Here is a 21,375-nt window from a genome sequence, read left to right on the forward strand (position 1 = left end):
CCTGGCGCATGGTGGTTACCGAGGCAGTGCCCCCACGGGTTTAATTAAAGCTTTGGCTCTCTGCCTCTCAGTGAACAAAAAACTTTGAGTGTCATAATTAATGGAAGAAGTCCAAAGGAATAGAATGTCAAAACCGTGAGCCAGATAGAAACGAATGAGCTGGCATCCTTTCCAAACTCTTGGCTTTTTTTTTTTTTCCCTCCTAAATTTAGATTTTTCTGAGTGCTTGAAAAGCGGCACGAGGCTGCCATCTAGTGGTTGAACGAATGAACACCAAATCCTTGTGTTTAAGAACCAGAGCTACGAATCCTTCCAAAGGGGCCTCTAATTTAAAAAAACACCTCCTCCACACGAGACTTGATTGGCAGCAAAGTGCCAACTTCTTTAAGCCCAGAAGCAAAGCTACTGACACATTTTCCTTGAGTTCTCTTCAACTCTGTGCCCCACACTTCCAGCGGTCTTGGCCCCTCTATCCTCTCAAAACCTGGATCAGCCACCTATCGCCTTGAAAAGCCTGAGTAATTTACACTGTTATTTCTAAAATTTCCTAAGGTGATTCCATGAGAGATTTGCACTTCAATTTTCATTTATTTGGAATTTTCTTCTGTTTTGCGTTTCATTTTATTCTACATTCAGTTAAGGACACAATTGCTTCAAGGCAGTGGATCTCAACACTGCGGTGGGTATCAGAATCATCCTGAGGGCTTTTTTATTTTTAATATACTTTATCATCAAGTTAGCTTCCATATAACACCCAGTGCTCATCCCAAAAAGTGCCTGAGGGCTTTTTAAGATGCAGAATATTGGACTCCGTTGCTACAGTTCTGGAAATGTGGATTTCTAAGGAGTTCCCAGATGATACAATGTCATGGGTCTAGGGGATCAAAGTTTAGTCCCCAATGTCTATTGACAGAATTTCATGATGGGATGCCTGGTGAGGGAGACCATTTTTAAAGGAGCTCCTTTAGAGACTCTTCCTATGCTGTGTCCTATATTTCTGAAATCCATCCATTCTCTCCATCCCCACAGGCACCTCTGCACTAGTGACCACTGCCTCTCTCCTCTACTCCTGCAACAGTCTCCCTCAGTTTTGTCCCCTCTAGCAGATTGTTCACATACCGACTGAAGTCACCAAAACCATATCATCATCCCACCCCATCAAAGGCTTCCAATGGACCTCAGGACCCAATTCAAACATATCTTTTAAGCCCTTTTATAATCTAGCCCCTGCTTTATGTCCATCCCACTCTACCCAATCCTGCACCTTATTCAATGTGCTCATTCTAGCCCAGTGGTTCTCAAAGTGTGGTCCCCAGAAGAGCAGCATCAGCCTCACCTGAGAGCTTGTTAGAAATGCAAATTCTTCAGCCCTCCCAGGCCTCCTGATACAGAAATGCTTGGGGTAAGTCACAGCTGTCTGTGTTTAACAAATCTCCAGGAGATTCTGATGCAGCCAAAGTTTAAGAACCACTGCCCCTGCCACCTTCAACCGTTTGCCAGGCACGTCATACCTTCCCTCTCAGTGCCACAGTGTTGCACATGCCTCTCCTGGAAGCCTTCAGCCCTACCCCGTGACAACTCCCCACTGCTCCTCATTTACGTTAGTCACTTCTTCCCAGATAACTTCCCTGTCTCCCAGTCTAGATTCAAGGCTCGTGTTAGGAATTTCACAGCACCCTGCACCTCCCTCAGCACCCAAGTCATTACTATAATACAATAGAGGTTGAGTGCCCACATGTCTCCATCCTTGTCCAGTGCTCACTACTTTTTACCATATGCATATTGTATCTCAAATGCTTAGGGCAGGGCCTGGTTCAGAACAGGTGTTCAGTATTTGTTAAATGAATAAGTATCACATGAAAAGTTGCCCTCTCCACTTGGCATCATATGTAAGACATAAAAAAGATGAGTAGCAATGAGTAAGATATTTTCTCACTCAGAGATGATATCTGGCCTTGGTAGGAGCCCATTGATTTCATAGTGAATTGTGAACAGCTCTAGTCTGAATAACATATTGCTGTTGTAAGTCAGCCTTAGAATAACAATGTGACGTGAGCAATGCTTTGTTTAAGTTCAACCAACACACTGAGGTCTTATGACCTCAGTCAGGCATGCAGCTAGGAACACCAAAGCTAAGAAGCACCTAATCTCTCCTGTGATACAGGCACACAAACAATTAGAATAGTGCCACAGGATAATGGGGGAGGTGGAAACAGTGTGGACCATTCAGGAAAGGCTTCAGCAAGAAAAGTGAGTTAAGCTACTGTAGTGAGTTGAATAATGCCCCCCCCAAAAGATACATTTAAGTCCTAACATCCAGTTTCTGTGAATGTGATATAATTTGGAAAAGGGGTCTATGCTGATGTAATTAAATTAAGGATATTGTGATGAGATCACCCCAGATTTAGAGTGGGCCTGAAATTCTTTTTTTTTTTTTTGAGAGTCAGAAACAGTGTGAGCAGGGGAGAGTCAGAGAGAGAGGGAGATACAGAATCCTAAACAGGCTCCAGGCTCTGAGCTGGCTGTCAGCACAGAGCCTGATGCAGGGTTCGAACCCACAAACCGCGAGATCATGACTTGAGCCAAAGTGGGATGCTTAACCAACTGGGCCACCCAGGTGCCCCAGAGTTGGCCTAAAATTCAATGACAAGTGGTGTCCTTATAAGAAAGAGAGAGAAATTTGAGAAGAGGAGAAATGAGAAGGACGTGAGGATGGAGGCAGAGGTTGGAATGACAGGGCAAGGGTGCCAAGGACCGATGGCCCCCACCAGAAGCTGGGACAGGGGCTCAGAGTCTCCGAAAGGAACCTATTCTGCCAACATCTTAATTTTGGACTTCTGGCCTCCAGCATTGTGACAGCATAAATTTCTGTTGTGTTAAGTCACCAAGTTTGTGATAATTTGGCATGATGGACCAGGAAACTAAAACAGCCTTTAAAGATGAGTTGGAAGTAAGCTGCTAGTCAATGAAAATGGAAAGCACAAAAGTATAATCTCATTAAATCATGTGTTTTGAAGACACCAAGAGATCTAATGATAGAACAAATAAGTCAACTCAAAAGGTAGGCTATCACCGGGTTGCGCAGGGCTGTGAATCTTACGCTGTGTTAGAAGTGGGAATTAAGAGGTACTGATGTTATTATGGCCAGCAAACTCAGAAATAAGAGAATTATCTTAGCTATTATCATTGCTCCTAACCAGACATAGGAGAGGAGAGGAACAGCTGGATCCCAGCCAGGCCTTGAACCCAATCTCAAGAGCAGAAATCTAATAATCAAATTGAACCAAGTAGAAGCTTTCTTTCTCCCAAGCTTCAGACCAAAACAGATTCTGAGGCCTGTTCTCCCTATTCACACACACACCCTCCCCTCACCCTACTTCCAATGCTCTTTGCCACTATGTTGCAGTGAAAGAAAACTGTTAAAATCTAAACTGAGGCACAATAACATTTTCAAAAGTTAAGATGAGCATACATTAATTGGAATCAGGCAGCGCCAAACAGTCAGTGGTTAGGAGTGCTCGTTGACAGGCACTAGGGGAGAGGTTTTTAGAGAGAAGACCTAGAAACAAAGCAAGGAAATTATGTGATTGGTTATAGCAAGTGCCTGCCTTACTTGGGAATGCCTGGTTGGCTGTTTGTGATGGTTCTTCAGTTTGATTTTCTCGGGTTCCAGTGCATTAGCCCTGGCTCAGGTTTCGGTTTGTTCAGTAGGCTACCAAGCATTAGAGGCACCCTGGTCTAACGGCTTCCTTAACAAAACCAAGCCCACACCCTGTGGCATCACCGAAAATGGAGCCAGAAAGTTCCAGGAGGATCGTGTTTACTGGCACTGGGGCACTTAGGCCATTGTTCTGGGACCAGCTTCAATGTGGAAAAAAGAGACGGATAGAACAGTTCCACCCACTCTGGTACATGTCATGGCCCTCTCAAACTTTCCACAGGTTGCTTGTTGTAAAATTTACATCTATAAATACATGTAAATATTTACACACACACTATGTACATACTCACAGAGATATACATATATATAGGGCAAATACAATTTGCACTAAAGAATTTCTTTATTACTTCCTATTCACTGAAGGGTTCTTTTCTCTCTTGTTCTTTTTAGTTAAAATCACAGTTCTTCATAGCTAGCACATAGTATAGCATCTAAAGAGTTGAATTTTAGGCTTTTGAACACATTCAGTTGTTAGTAAGATACTCTGCCTTTGACAGATCCTGTAAAGTACTTAATTGTGAAATGTTCGCTCATAGCATCTCTTCATAAATAACTCTGCAAAATAAGCTATTTCAAATGAAAAGAAGATAAACAGCGATATTTTTAGCCCAAAAAAGAACTCTTTAGTCTACTTACTTTGAAACACATGATGTGCCTTAGCCAAGATTTAATTTTATCCTGAAGGTGGTCTTTCTCAGCCTCCAAGCCAAATGCCCCCATCGTCCTATCCTCAGAAACATCACTGGTACTAGGGCCACAGGACTCACCAGTCTGGATGTGATCCATTTCCCAGACTAAGTCATGTGGTGCTCACATGTCCACAATCCTCCTTCCTCTGTGACACCTGCCAGCACAGCAGGAAGCCCTTGATCAACATAAGGCGTCAGAGGCAAGGGTCTGAGCCAATTCCTGCAATTGCAATGGAGAGCCAAACTAAAATGGAGTCACTTATGTCAGAGGAAAAATGAAGGTGTATAAAGAAGAACAAAACTTAACCTCACCTCACAGGAATTTACAGCTCTCCTCAGAGAACAGCAGAGGATGCCAGCCAATCCCCAAACGCCAAGCCTGTTCACACATCTCTGGACTTCCTTGTTGCCCTGGATCAGCCACCCTGTTCCAGATAAGGAAAAAGACCACCAGGCAACAAATCAGCTGAATAAGTCACATAACTTCTGCATTTACCCTATAAGAGTCCTTCAGTCTGTGACAACTTGGAACTCATTGCTCCGTGGTCTTGAGTTTCTGGGCTTGCACGTTAAAACTGTTGCAATAAACTCATCTTTCTGCTTCGTTTTGCTCAGTATGCAGAGTTTTGCACAATAACCTGGTCCCTGGAGACAGCATGTGCCCCATGAGTCTTTGCCTGCCCCATACTAGTCTATATCATCTAGATTCAACTCACCATCACCCCTTTTCTGATTGTGCTGCTTAAACTTACTTCTATTTATCAAACAGTATAATTCCCCCCCACCCCCCATAGTTCCAAATGTCAAGGGCCAACACTGTCTGCTTTTGCAGGAACCCTTGAGGTGGACAGTTCCACTGCTACCATGTCAAGGGGGCACAAAGGACTTTGCCTAGCGAAGTAGCCCCAGAATTCTGTTTCCTGGCCACATCAACTTTTCTAGATCTCTCTTCTGCCATAGAATAAATGGACAAAAAGTAACAACCTGCCTGCTACTTCTGTCTCTATGGATTTCCTTCAGTGAACACTGCTGTCCCACATCTGATGTGTGTGCTCTCTGGTTATCTGCCTTTGCATGTACATCACATACCCTATGCCACAAAAAAGAAAAAAATAAATAAATCTCTGGAGTAAGAACCACTTCATTCTTTTATGGCAATCTTATATTATCCAATATTCCAAAGCCATGACTAAGGGCATTTTGGGGGCAACTGGGTGGCTGAGTTCATTAAGAAACCAACTCTTGATTTTAGCTCAGGTCATAGTCTCACACATCAGGCTCTTTGCTTACAGCACACAGAGCCTGCTTGGGATTCTCTCTCTTCCCTCTCTCTCTCGCCCTCCCCTGCTTACCCCCCCTCTCTCTCTGTCTCTGTCTCTCAAAATAAAGAAATATTTTTTTAAAAAGACTAAGGACATTTTGGACTTCTAAGGTGGCTGATTGAATACAGGTGTTTAGTAAACAACAGTAAAATAAACACAACAGTAAAATAATGGTAAAATAAATACAAACAGTATCATTCTAAAATGCAAGGAGAGGGGCACCTGGGTGGCTCAGTTGGGTAGGCGGCCGACTTAGGCTCAAGTCATGATCTCATGGTCCGTGAGTTCGAGCCTCGCATCGGGCTCTGTGCTGACAGCCAGTTCAGAGCCTGGAGCCTGTTTCAGATTCTGTGTCTCCCTCTGTCTCTCCCCCTCCCCTGTTCATGCTCTCTCTCTCTCTCTCTCTCTCTCTCTCTCTCAAAAATAAACAAACATTAAAAAAATTTTTTTTATTTTACATAAGAGACTCAAATATGGAAAACAAGCAGAGGGTCATTGGAGGGGCTGTGGGAAGGGGATGGGCTAAATGGGTAAGGGGCATTAAGGAATCTACTCCTGAAATCACTGTTGCACTATATGCTAACTAAATTGTATCCAAATTTTTAAAAAGTAAATAAAATAAAAATGAACTTTTTTTAGAAGCAAAAAAAATGTTTAATTAAAAAATATAATAAAAATAAAACCACAAAGAGAATGGAAGGAAGCTGATGAAAAAGTTAACATGGTTTTGCAAGATGAAAAGATAACTGATACCCCAGAGCTGAAAAAGCTTAAAACCTGACTTCAGGAAAAAGATTATATCCCCAAAGAAAACCTATGCAGTCAGAGAAAGAGAGAAAGAGAAATGGAAGGGAGGGAAGAGAGGGAAGGAAGGAAAGAAAGGAAGAAGGGAGAAAGGAGACAGATGTAAGGGTAGGGAAGTGTAGAGAAGAGAGAAGAGGAGAGGAGTGCGGAACACCACAGGACCTGAAGGCTCCAGATACCTCAAGACAGAGTGAGATGTGGTGACCATTTAAAAATCTGTATAGGGAGCCATTAAACTCCCCATATCTCCATAGCCCACACCACAGTCCGGCAATTACTTTTCCCAGACCACCAGAGGACACTGCAGGGCTTAGTCTAAAAACACACTGAAGCAGAGAGTTCTTGGACTCTGGAACATGAGTCCCTGAGGAGAGCAGGGGTAAGGCACCTAACTGGACACAGGGAGACTGAGAACTCCCCAAAACACTGTTGGCTAAACTTACTTTTCTTTTTTTTTTTTTAATTCTGAAGGCAGATTATTAGAGGATCCCTTGGTGGAGAAAATGAATGTCCACTAAGAAACTCTATAATAATTTTTGAAAAAGGTTTAGGGATGTATTCCCAGTTGTCTGATCACTAACACAGCAGAGGTCATTACATGCAATCGCCTTGGTATAACTGACATTTTGGACCTTGTGACTCTTTGTTGTGGGGCCTGTCCTGTGCATTAGAGGATGTCTGGCAGCATCCCTGGACTCTACAACTAAAAGACATAGCTCTTCCCCAGTGGTGACAATTAAATATTATTCCAGGGGTGCGTGGGTGGCTCAGTCAGTTAAGTATCTAACTCTTTTTTTTTTTAATTCTTTTAATGTTCATTTATTTTTGAGAGAGACAGAACACAAGCAGGGGAGGGGCACAGAGAGCGAGACACAGAATCCCAAGCAGGTTCCAGGCTCTGAGCTGTCAGCACAGAGCCAAACGCAGGGCTTGAACCACTGAACCATGAGATCATGACCTGAGCCAAAGTTGAATGCTTAACCAACTGAGCCACCCAGCACCCTAAACATCCAACTCGATCTCAGCTCAGATCATGATCTCACAGTTTGTGGGATTCTCTCTCACTCCCTCTCTCTCTGCCCCTCCCCAGCTTGTGCATGCTCGCTCTCTCTCTCTCTCTCTCTCTCTCTCTCAAAAATAAATAAATAAACTTTAAAAAAATATTCCAGGCATTGTGAAATGTCTTCTGGGGGTCAAAATTGCCCTTGGATGAATGACAGCCCATGGTCCATTTAAAAATATGAAATAAAATATATGCAAGAAGAAACAGTTACAATGTTCAGTGCTTTGTCTCTAATGAACATAAGCAAGGGATGAGAAGCAGGGCAGTGGATTTGAGTCACAAAGATAGGTATGGAATTAGCTGTTACGATTAGTGCTAAGAAGACAAAGATGATAACTGCCAAATGTATAAGACCAATGATGTAAAAACCTTTAAAAAATGTTTTTCTTTTGGGAAATGGGGAGTTCTTCACTGAAGAAGCTGTGTTTGAAAACCATCTTAAAGGACCATAACAACTGAGAAGGGAAGAAAAAAGAAGGTGGAAGACATTTCAGGCAGAGGAATTTGTGTTTAGATCACACATGCAAGTCATGCAAAACAGAATCAACGTTACTGGAGCAGTTACAGGGAAACAGGCAACAGTTCAGTTTCTTCCACGAGAAGACAGAGGGCTGCAGAGGTAGTATCACCTAACAGTGACATGTTAGGTCATGTCAGACTCTAGCATTCTAGAAATCTGCTTTAACTTATGTTTAAATGTTTTAAAGGAGGATGTCAACCCAGTATTTGGGACTAGGAAGTATCTACAGGGTTGTAGTCTTGGAGAGAGAATTAATGTTTCAATCTCCAAGTTATAGGGGTGCCTGGGTAGCTCAGTCAGTTAAGCATTCAACTCTTGGTTTCAGCTTAGGTCATGATCTCATGGTTTCTGGGTTTGAGCCCCATGATGGGCTCTGTGCTGACAGAACAGAGCCTGCTAAATAAGTAAATATAGGTTTTAGAAAACTACCAACATGAAGAGTATTGATTTAGGATGCCCTCATTATATGAGGATAATTAACAACAGGAAAACTACATCTATTAAAACTGGAATAGAAATTCATATTAAATAATGAGAAAATAATTTTATAGAGACATTCATAATGAGAAGAGAAACCAAAGATTATAATTTTATCTTGTATATTTTAAACTTAGATTATAATTACAAACATGTCCTAATACAACAAACAAAAAGTAGATTAAGGATTGATTTTGTTTTAGTTCTGGCATGATTCTTTTGATAAAGTTGATTAGAGTCATAAGTCAGTATTTCCTTCATATTCAATTTTCAGATTTTTGCACAATATTCTAGAGCTTCATCAATTTTCCCAAGGGCCTCTCCTTATCCTTTGATAGCCAAATCATTCCCTTCTGAATTATCCATCCTGTCATCATTCTTTTTACAAGGTTTGCAACTTCATTTCGTAATCCATCTGTGTCCTTATTTACATTACATATTCTGCTTGACAAAGACACTGACCTGATGGGTGGGCTAGACACAAGTGCTAATGAGTGAAAGAATCTTTGAGATGAGACTAATTTCATAAGTGCTTGGTTCATTATGTGAACCAAGTGCTTGGTTCATATTAGTGAGTGTGTTCATATTATGTCTACTATTGTTAACTGTGGGGTAACTTGCGTCAGCACTTATGTAACAAGAACTCCCAGTACCTACCACAATGGTCTTAAGCTTACATATAAAATAAAGGCTCTGTTGTCTGGGGCAATGACGGGGGAGAGTTAGTCAAACATTCTGGTTAACTGATAGTATTAGGGTTTGCTTAACCATTAACCTAAAACTCATGGGAGTAAACAGAGAGAGACAACGTCTCACTGTAACAGCCTGTGACTAAAAGCATGAAGCAACAGATTCCTCAAATCAGAATAACTAGCTGTCACAACTCAGTATTCACTTACTGCTTTGTTCCAGTGAGTGTCAGCATTTGGTACTGGTCATTAGACTACAGTTGTAAAACATATAAAAGTGTCCATTTGTAGAACTTTCTGATTGGCAAAGTGACAAACAAATTCTGGAATAGTTCTTTTTTCCCCAGCTATGAGTAACTTTCTCGACAGGTACATAGTGACCGTGGAAATAATAAGATCTGGTTACCAAATGTAAATCACTTAGTTCTTAAGTTCAAAAACAGCATGAATAAGGCACTGTTGATATTCTCAGCACTCAACTGCATCAGAATCACTCTCCATAGATTTCTAGATGCCCTTCAAATCCATGTCCTTTCCTGCTCTCCTTGACATAATATTTTTTCAACATTCATCTTTCCAACTATTTAATCTTTACTAATTTTATAATTAGGTAGCTTCAGAATTTAAAAAAAAGAACCCACATTGATTACATCCAGACCATTCTGGATGACAATATTTCTACACAAGTTAAGCAGCAGTGGTAAGGAAACTTATTAGAACATTCACTTCAAATCCTAAGATTAGTGAGTTTTCAAAAATAAATTCTACTTTGCAAGACTTTGCTTTGACAGTTTGACTCACATAATCCTTAGAAAAGCTCATTGTTCCCTTTTAGAACTGCCCCACGTATTGTAGAATATGTGAAGGCCTACCTAAGTTATTGAAAGGGCTGCCCAAGTATCTCTGCCAAAGCTGTGTTTTATTGCCTGAACCTCCCACTTTGACAGTCATTTCTTTGGATTTTTAATATTGCCTTTCCAGAATTTATATATTGCCATTGTGAGGTATGAAGATTGTATTTCTAAAAATAGCCACAATATTCCTTGTCTTTTTTTTTTTAACGTTTTTTTAAATTTATTTCTAGGAGAGAGACAGTGTGAGCAGGGGAGGGTCAGAGAGAGAGGGAGTCACAGACTGAAACAGGCTCCAGGCTCTGAGCTGGCAGTCAGCACAGAGCCCGACGCAGGGCTCGAACCCACAAACTGCGAGATCATGACCTAAGCGAAAGTCGGACGCTTAACCGACTAAGCCACCCAGGTGCCCCAAAAATATTCCTTGTCTTAAATGCTCTCCCAGAACCTTGAAGCCATCTATCAGTAAGCAGAGCTTATTTTCCCTGTCCTTGAACTGGACTACGCTACTTGGCCAATAGAGAACAACATAAGCTGCATGACTTCAGAAACTAGTTCATACAGACCATATGGCTTCTGCCTGCTCTCCATCTCTATCTCTCTTTCTCTGTGCTCACCCTTGGAATCCAGCCACCATGCTATAAGAAAGCCTGGAAGCCATATGGAAGCATTACATGCAAGTATTCTGGCCACAACTAAAGCTAAAGTTTCAGACAGCATTAAGGCCACACAGGTGTATGAGTGAGTGACCCTTCAGAGAATTACAGATATCAGTCTCCAGAAGCCACTCTAATCTACTCTAGCTGAGTATGCATTTATTATTAAGTAAATGGCATCACTGTTTTAAGTCACTTAGCTTTGAAGTAGTTTTTGTTGTTGTTTAACATAGCCATAAATAACCAACAAGAATAACACATTAATATTGGTACAGGTTAAATTATCAGATTAGCTAGCCACTTTGTGATAGATATAGGAAACAGGAGGGATTACAACATGAAAAGAAAAAGGAAGGAGAGAAATGACTTATCTAAAGCGAATGTTTTGTTTATGTTGGTAGAGAAACTATAAAACTATTAGAAGAAGACACAGGGGAAAAGCTTCACAACATTGGATTTGGCAATGATTCTTGGATGTGACACCAAAAGCATAGGCCACAAAAGAAAAAAATAGAAAACTGGATTGTACCAAAACGAAAAACCCTTATGCATCAAAGGACACTATCAACAGAGTGAAAATACAACCTATGAAATGGGAGAAAATATTTGCCAATCATGTAAGTAAAACCTTGGATTGTGAGTAACTTGTTCTGTAAGAAGAGCAAACATTTCTAATACATGTTAACTTGATAAACCAGCGATGTCATGCAATACGAGTAGTATGTGATGTCAAATGTCACATGATCACAACAACTGAGCCATTAGTTCTTGAAATTTGCTTTGATACACAAACACTTGGGATTACAAACATGTTTCTGGACTGAATTATGCTCGCAAACCAAGGTTTTACTGTATATGGTAATGGATTAATATCCAAAATATATAAAGAATGCCTACCACTCAACAATAACAAATCTGATTTAAAAATGGAAGGGGTGGTAGCCTGAGCCTTATTCCTGGCCTCTCCTCTTATTCCTGGAACAGCATGAGCTTCACCAACCACTCCACCTTCTCCTCCAACTATGGGTCCCTGGGCTCCATACAGTCACCCAGCCACCAGGTCCAACCAGTCAGCAGTCTATCCAGGGTCTATGCAGGTGCTCAGGGTTCAGACTCCCAGATCTTCATATCCTTCTCCTCTAGCTTCGGGACCATTGGGGGTCTAGGGGAATGGCCACCAAAATAGCCAGGGGTCTGGCAGGATTAGGGGGCATCCAGGGCAAGAAGGAACCATGCAAAACCTGAATGGCCATGTGGAGAGGGTAAGGAACCTGTAGGCTGATAATCAGAGACTGGAAATGAAAATCAGGGAACAACTGGAGAGAAGAAAGGTCCCCAGGTCAGAGACTGGGGCATTACTTCAAGACCATCAAGGCTCAGTTCTTTGCAAATACTGTGTACAATGCCTGTATCATTCTGCAGACTGAAAATGCCCATCTTGCTACTGATGACTTCTGAATCAAGTATGAGACAGAGCTGGCCAGGTGCCAGTCTATAGAGAGTGATACCTATGGGGCTCTGCAAGGTCACTGATGACACCAATGTCACTTGGCTGCAGTTGGAAACAGATATCGAGGCTCTCAAGGAGGAGCTGCTCTTCATGAAGAAGAACCATGAGTAGAAGGAAGTAAAAGATCTACAAAACCAAACTGCCAACTCTGAGTTGACCTTGGATTTGGATGCCCCCAAATCTCAGGACCTCAGCAAGATCATGGCGAACATCCGGGCCGAGGATGATGAGCTGACTCAAAAACCAAGAGGAACTGGAAAAGTACTGGTCTGAGCAGATTGAGAAGAGCACCACAGTAGTCACCTCAGACTGCTAAGATAGGATTAGGTGAGATGATTCTCATGGAACTGAGACGTATGGCCCAGTCCTTGGAGATGAACCTGGACTGAAAGAGAAACCTGAAGGCCAGCTTAGAGAACAGCTTGGGAGGTGGAGGCCTGCTATGCAATGCAGATGGAGCAGCTCAATGGTGTCTTGTTACACCTGGAGTCAGAGCTGTCCCAGACCAGGCAGAGGGGCAGCAGCAGCCCCAAGAGTAGGAGGCCTTGGTGAAGGTAAGGTCAAGCTGGAGGCTGAGATCATCACCTACCATCGCATGCTAGAAGACAGGGAGGACTTCAGTCTTGGATGCTCGGGATAGCAGCAACTCCTTGCAAACCATCTAGATGACCACCACCCAAAGTGGATAGCAAGGTGGTGTCTGAGACCAGTGACACCAAAGTTCTGAGGCACTGAAGCAGCAGAAGCAGGGTACCTATGGGGAGCAGGAGGCCAATAAAAATTCAGAGGTTAAATAAATAAATAAATAAATAAATAAATAAATAAATAAAAATGGTAGGGATGTCTGGGTGGTTCAGTCAGTTCAGCTTCTGACTCTTGATCTCATCTAAGGCCATGATCTTGCAGTTTGTGCGTTCAAGTCCTGCAATGAGCTCCACACTGGCAGTGTGGAGCCTGCTTGGATTCTTTTTCTCTCTCCCTTTCTCTCTGCCTCTCCCATACTCGTTCTCATTCTCTCTCTCTCTCTCTCTCTCTCTTTCAAAATAAATAAACATTTTTTTAAATGGGCAAAGGACTTGAATAGATATTTTTCCAATGAAAATATACAAATGGCCAATAAGAATACAAAAAGACACAAATTCATTCCTATAGAATGGTGTTATTACTTTTACACAGAAGACAGAGTGAGCACTCAGACAAGTTACTAATGTTCCCAGCATCACACATCTAGAGTTATCCTACGGCCAAAGAGGTTTAAGCACCAGACAACACTGTGCTAAGAAGAGCTTCTTGAGGTCCTGGATCATGTATTTTGTTTCTCTGTGCCCAGACCTAGGTCTTAGAAGACACCTAATAAACATCAGGTTAACCAAAAAAAAAAAAAAAAAAAAAAAAAAAAAAAAAAAAAAGAAGAAGAAGAAAATAAAAAACATAAAAATGATGTCTAGCATCACTAATCATTGGAGAAATGCAAATTAAAACTACAGAAATCCCATTTCACACCTATTAGGTTGGCTATTATTAAAAAAAGAAAAAGAAATTAGCAAGTGTTGTTGACAAAGATGTGGAGAAATTATATCATTGTGTAATGTTGGTGGGAAAGTAAAATGGTACAACCACTGTAGAAGACAGTATGGCAGTTTCTCAAAACATTAAAGATAGAATTATAATATGATCCAGTAATCCCACTTTAATACACTCAAAACATTAGAATCAGGGTCTCAGAGACATTTATACACCAGTGTTCATCACACCATTATTCACAATAGTCAAAAGGTGGAAACTATCCAAGTTACTTTTGATTGATAAATGGGTAAACAAAATAGGGTACATACGTACAATGGAATATTATTCACCCTTAAAAAGCAATGGAATTCTGACACATGCTACAATATGGATGAAACTTGAGGACATCATGTTAAGAGAAATAAGCCAGTCACAAACAAGACACATACTGTACGATTACATTTAAATGAAATATTTAGAATAGCCAAATTCATAGACAAAAAGTAGAATAGTAGTTACCAGGAGCTGGGGATCAAAGTAAGGACTTATTGTTTGATGGGCACAGAATTTCAGTTTCTGTTTGGCAAGATGAAAAAGTTCTGAAGAAGCAAACCATGAGAGACTCTTGAATGCTGACAAAAACTGAGGACTGATGGATGTGGGAGGGAGTAGGGATGGGCATGGAGGAGGACACTTGTGGGGATGAGCACTGAGTGTTATGTGGAAACTAATTTGACAATAAACTATTAGAGAAAAAAGAAAAGAAAAAGTTCTGAAGATGGATGGCAGTGATGGTTGCATAATAATTTGAATATACTTCATGCAAGTGAACAGTATACTTAAAAGTAGTAAATTTTACCTGGTAAATATTTTACCATAATAAATGAGCAAAAGATTTTTTTTCCAAAGAAGACATTAAAATGACCAGTAAGCTCATGAAAAGACGCTCAATATTATTAGTCATTAGACAAATCCAAAACAAAAACTATGAGATAACACATCATAGTCACTAGGATGACTATCATCAAAATACCAAATAATAACAACTGTTGACAAGAATGTGGAAAATTGGAACCCTTATACATTGTTGGTGGGAAGGGACAGCGGTGTAGCTACTTTAGAAAAAAAGCTTGGTAGTTACTCAAAAATATATGACCCATCAATTCCACTGGTGGGAATAACCAACAGAAATAAAAATATATATCCACACAAAAATATGTACATGAATGCAGCATTATTCATAACAACCAAAAAGTAAAAACAACCCTGTTATGGAGTGAATGTGATCCCCCAAAATTCCTATGTTGAAGCCCTAACTTCCCAATGTGATGGGATTTGGAGGTAGGGTCTGTGGAAGATAATTAGGTTTGGATGAGGTCAGGAGTGTGGGACCCAGTTGATGGAATTGGAAAGCTCTCTTTCCTATTTTTTGTTTCAAAATTTTATTTAAATTCTGATTAGTTAACATATAGTGTAACATTGGTTTTCAGGAGCAGATTGTAGTGATTCATCACTTATATGTAACATTCAGTGTTCATCATAACAAGTGCCCTCCTTAATACCCATCACCCATTTAGCCCATCCCCTATCCACCTTCCTCCATCAACCCTTAGTTTGTTCTCTATACGTAAGAGTCTGTTATGGTTTGCTTCCCTCTCTTTTTTATTTTCCTTCCTATATGTTCATCTGTTCTGTTTCTTAAATTCCACATATGAGTGAAATCATATTGTATTTATCTTTCTTTGCCTGACTTATTTCACTTACCATAATATACTCTAGCTCCATGGCAAGATTTCATTCTTTTTGATGGCTGAGTAATATCCCATTGCATATATATACCCCATCTTCTTTAACCATTCCTCAGTTGATGGACATTTGGGCTCTTTCCATAGTTTGACTACTGTTGATAGTGCTACCATAAACATCAGAGTGAATGTGCCCCTTTCAAATCTGTATTTTTGTATCATTCAGGTAAATACCTAGTAGTGCAATAGCTGGGTCATAGGGTAGCTCTATTTTTCACTTTGTGGGGAACCTCCATACTGTTTTTCAGAGTGGCTGCACCACTTTGCATTCCCACCAACAGTGCAAGAATGTTCTCCTTTCTCCACATCTTCACCAACATCTGTTGCTTCCTGTGTTGTTCATTTTAGCTCTCCTAATGGGTGTGAGATGGCATTTCATTGTGGTTTTGATTTATATTTCCGTGATGATGAGTGATGCTGAGCATCTTCTCGTGTGTCTGGTAGCCATCTGGATGTCTTCTTTGGAAAAAAATCTGTTCAGGTCTTCTGCCCATTTCCAAACTGGACTATATATATATATATGTATATGTGTGTGTATACACTACATATATATTTGGGTGTTAGGTTTGATAAGTTCCTTATAGATTTTGGATACTAACCCTTTATTAATTACACCATTTGAAAATATCTTCTCCCGGAGGGGAGCACTTGTGGGGATGAGCACTGCGTGTTATATGGAAACCAACTTGACAATAAACTATTTGTAAAGAAAGAAAGAAAAAAAGAAAGAAAGAAGAAAATAAAAAAGAAAAGAAAAGGAAAAAAAAGAAAATATCTTCTCCCATTCTGTTGGTTGCCTTTTAGTTTTGTTGATTGTTTCCTTCACTGTGAAGAAGCTTTATGAAGTCCCAATAGTTCAATGAGAGCTAGCCTTTCCATCCTCCTGGGGCCTGGGACCCCCAACCCCCTCTGTTATGTGAAGATAGCACAAGGTGGCTACAAGTACATCAGAGAGAGGCCTCTCACCAGGAACCAAATCTTCCAGCTCCTTAATGTGGGATTCCCCAGACTCCAGAAAGATGAAAGGAGGGCATAGTGGACATATCATTTTTTTGATATCCATAAGATGTCCCCATTAATTCCACTGTTTAAAAAAATGAAAATCTGAAACAGCAATAGCTAATTCATGGCCCAAAGAGGGGTTTATAACATTATATATATATCCCTTGCTAGCAATTTCATAATAGGTTCTTGCCTTTTTTAAGTGCTTATTGTTGAAGGGTTTGTGAGTTAGGGAGTATTAGAATAAGCTAGCCCTTAATTTCTTAAGCTAGTCTAAAAGCTATTGTGAAATGACCATCTAAAAATCAACAATAGTGAAGTCTAAGACAGTGAGTTCAGTTGAATAGAGCAAAATATAATCAAACAATGAACTTGGATTTCAGGTGTGGATAAAACATTCTTTTGTGTCTGAATTTAAAATCATTTCATAAATACATGCCATCAAGAAGGAATTTCTGGAGAAATAATTTCACCAGGATATGCGAGGTGTGTGACAGGGAAAAAAAAAAGGAGAATGAAAAGCTAATCACAAGCCAAATGACCCTGAAAAATCTCTGGCCTAACTGTCCTATCCAAGAAAATATGGATCTCAACCTATTCTGAACTAAACTGTGTCTGCCTCAAAATTCATGTGCTGAAGCCCTAACCCCACTGTGACTATTTTTAGAAATAGGGCCTTTAAAGGGAGAAAGTTACATGAGGTCCTAAGGGTATGGCTCTAAACCAATATGACTGTTGTCATTATAAGAAGAAGAAGAGACACTAGCAATATGTGAGCACAGAGAAAACTCCATGTAAGAACACAGCAAGAAGATGGCCATCTGTAGGCCAAGGGGAGGCCTTAGGAGACTCCAAACCTGCGGACACCTTGAACTTGGATTTCAGCTTCCAGGACTATATGGAAATAAGTTTCTGTCATTTAAGCCATTCTGTCTGTGATATTTTATCACGGCAACTTAGCAAACCCAAAACATAATCTTTGCCATAAAAATCTGTCAAGGATTCTAGGAAGTTTGGATGAGAAAATACATGTGAAATTCCTTTGTCAATGATGAAGTTTACTTAAAACATAAGATGCCATTGCCTCTTGAGGGGAACCATCACACACTTTCCTATTAATGAAAAATTTCTTAAGGAAAATGCTTACCAGAAGGAAGTCTAAAGAAAAACCTCAAATATTGGATTATGTTTATTAGATTTATATTAAGTCAACTCCCCCCAGTTTTTGAGCTCTTATATCTGGCATATTAGGAGATGAATTCCCAGTTCAAGGTTAAAACAATTAGAAACTTATTATTGTAAGTAATAAAGGGCAAGGTCTTGATAACATTGTTCAGTTTAAATACTTAGTCATTGATGTCAGCAGTGCTCTGGGTTATAATTTATCTCTCAGAAGGTTACTTAAATATACAGATAATAATATCTAACACTTGGGGCGCCTGGGTGGCTCAGCTGGTTAAGCATCAGACTCCTGATCTTAGCTCAGGTCTTGATCTCAGGGTCCTGAGTTCGAGCCCTGTGCTGGCTTCTGTGCTGAGCGTGAAGCCTCCTTAAAAATAATAATAACTGGAGTGCCTGGGTGGCTCAGTCGGTTAAGCATCCAACTTCACCTCATGTCATGATCTCATGGGTCATGGGTTTGAGCCCCACATCAGGCTCTGTGCTGACAGCTCAGAGCCTGGAGCCGAAGTCGGATATTGTGTCTCCCTCTTTCTCTACCCCTCCCCAGCTAGTGCTCTGTCTCTCAAAAATGAATAAAAAATGTTAAAAATAATAATAATAATATCTAATACTTACTGAGTTCTTACACGTTCTCTTTGCATGTATTAGTTCAATTAAGCCTAACAACTTTTGACGGACCGTTAAAATATGAAAGTACTGAGGCTGCAAACTAGTAAGGAGGGAAACAGACCCAAAATGTAGTCTGTCCCTTAGTGTCTCAATTATTTTCTTTTAATTATTAAAAGTTCTTCTACCAGCAAGGTTTGGCAGGAAATGTCTTATAGAAAAATCTATATCAGTGCCATTTGGCAGTATTATTTATCATATCTAAGTATTTTCACACTCACATAGACTGTTTTTATGGTTGCAGGATATAAATATATGCATATTTCCATTAAAAATAGAAACCTCCATAATGTGCTTGAAGTTTTTATTCCATTTGAGCTAAATCTATGCATGGGTGACTTCCAACAAAAAGCTAGATATTTTAGAAGGCTTAAGCAAATTGAAGCTTTGTTCCAACATATTTTAACTACACCTGGGTACATAAAATGCATGTTTTTATTTATTACTCTTACTTCATCACTGATTAAAATGCTCCTAAACTTGACAAGCCAGAATATTTTAAATCAAGAAGAGTCCTTTAAATAATTTCACACTGGAAATTATGAACAGAAAACAGTTATAGAAAACATAAACATAGATAAAGCTTTCAGTGATGTTTCTAAACATCTATTTAGAGAATTTCAAGCATGCTAAACACATTGAATTTCTGCTCTTCTGTGATGTTTGCTTCCATTGTATCTGTGAGTATTTGACTGGAAGCTTCTGTAAGAATAGAGCTGACCGAATGTAAATTGACTAGTGTCATACGAGGTTTTAGATTGTTCCAGTGGTCAGATGCTTCCTTTTCTCTCCTAGCTCTTTCCAGGCATCCTTTAAATATGTGCAAATCTAGCTCATCTTTGAAAAGCAAAACAACTCACAATAAGAGACGTAAACCCTCTGTCCTTTGCTTCCACCTCTCACAGTCAAGCTCCTTGTACATTCATTGATTTCATTTTCTCTCTTTGATGTTCATACATCATTTTAACCTCTTTACAACATCAAGTATTGGTGCTCCCTCTCTCCTTGAAACCCTTTCTCTTGATATCTTAACACATTCTGTCCTGTATCTCTTGCCCCTAACTGATTTATTTCCACAACTCAAATCACCCCCTATATTCTGATGAATCCCATAGCTATCTGCAGCACCCAAGGTTTTTCTGCATGCCTTTTGGACCTCACTATCCTCAGGCATCACTGGCTCAAATACTTCCTCCACAAACCTGGTCTTTTTCCTGTACCCTCTAATCTTAGCACATAAATAGAACCAACATTCAACCTGTTACTGAAACCAGAAATCTGAACATTATTATTGACTCTTCCTTCTCCCTGATCCTCTGGCCAATCAAATCTAATCAGTCTCCACATCCATCAGCTCTAGCCCAAAAGGTCCCTCGAATCTATCTCCTTTCCATTCCCATTCTCACTTTCCTACTTCCTCAGTTCAACCCTGTAACTTTTTTCCTAGGTTAAGGCAATGGTCTCACAACTACTCTTCCCAACTCCACTCCTGGTTCCCTCTTCCCAGCCTTCATGATGTTGCCCAGTGGTCATTCTAAATCATAATCCAGTTGTGGCATTCTCTTTAAGTTCTGTGGTTCCCTAAAACCTATAAAATAAAGTCCAAAATTATACATGGGATACATGGCCCTTTAGGATGAACAACTGCTTCTTTCCCCATCTCATTGCTGTACACCTCCCTACAACACCCTCCAAGCTTTAGTCAGATTAATCTATATCCCATTTGTAGAAATCCACTCACTCTCTTTTCCCTGGTGCTTTCCACATACTGCCACTTCTGTCTAGAATGCCCTTTGCACCAGCCTCTTTAGTTGGCTAAATCTTTCAAAGCTCAGCTCAGGAGTTAGAGTTAAGAGGTTAAAGAAATGAGGAAAGTAGTGACACAAAGCGAGGAAGGCCTCAAACAGCTTAAGGCTAACATAGAGAACAAAAGTTCTCACCTATGTCATAACCTTATTCTATTACAATGCAAACGAAGAAAAAAGCAAAATTAGCAAATGCAATGTTTCATTTTCCAAACCTCAACTCTGTCAAAGCCTTTTGTTTAGATGTGTATGTGTATACACACATGCTTCGGGGAAGATAGGGTAGCAACCTAGGCAGAAACCTGAATAGGGAAAGGAATTATTGGGGCTCCTGGGTGTCTCAGTCAGTTAAGCCTCAGACTCTTGATTTTGGCTCAGGTCATGATTTCATGGTTCATAAGACTGACCCCTTCATCAGGTTCTGTGCTGACAGTGCAAACCCTGCATGGGACTCTCTCTCTCCTTCTCTCTATGCCCCTCCCCTGCTTTCTCTTTCTCTCTCTCTCTCTCAAAATAAATTTTAAATAAATAAAAATTGTAAAAAAAAAAAAAAAGGGAATTGTTACTCCTCCCTATTCCCACCCTCTCCTACCAAATCAGAAGACCAAAGAGACCCCCTTGGTGTGGCCTTCAGACTAAAGAACAGATGCATTTGAAAAACAATGACCCAGCTTATCCTTATATCCACTTATCTTCACAGAGAGCAATAATAAACACACCCTGTGGCCCAAAAACGATAACATTTTAAAATTTTATTTATTTATTCATTTATTTTTTAAGTAAGCTGTATGCTCAATGTGGGGTTGAATTCATGACCCCAAGATCAAAAGTCACATGCTCTAATGCCTGAGCCAGCCAGGTGCTGCAAAAGCTGTAACATTTTTAGTTCAGGACTACAAAATACAATCATCTGGCACCTCCAAAGTCCTCAATAAATAATTGTTGAATGGTCAGACACACAGAAAGTAAATAGGCAACATGGACAAAATGTTGATAGCTATTGAAGCTAGGTAATGAGTTTGAAATGTTCTAAAATAATAACTTTCTTTTAATGTAATAAAATCCAAATTCAAGTTATGTGTAAGGTATATTTAGTAAACAGTAAAT

General features: G+C 40.1%; 1 pseudogene; it reads left to right on the top strand.

Moving 5' to 3' along the window:
* The first annotated feature begins 11,777 nt into the window (after nucleotides 1-11,777).
* Nucleotides 11,778-13,037, top strand: LOC144230081 (keratin, type I cytoskeletal 18 pseudogene; annotated as a pseudogene).
* The last annotated feature ends 8,338 nt before the right edge of the window (nucleotides 13,038-21,375 follow it).

The sequence above is a fragment of the Crocuta crocuta genome, unplaced genomic scaffold (assembly GCF_008692635.1).
Source record: "Crocuta crocuta isolate KB4526 unplaced genomic scaffold, BGI_CrCroc_1.0 scaffold360, whole genome shotgun sequence".
NCBI classification, from domain to species: domain Eukaryota; kingdom Metazoa; phylum Chordata; class Mammalia; order Carnivora; family Hyaenidae; genus Crocuta; species Crocuta crocuta.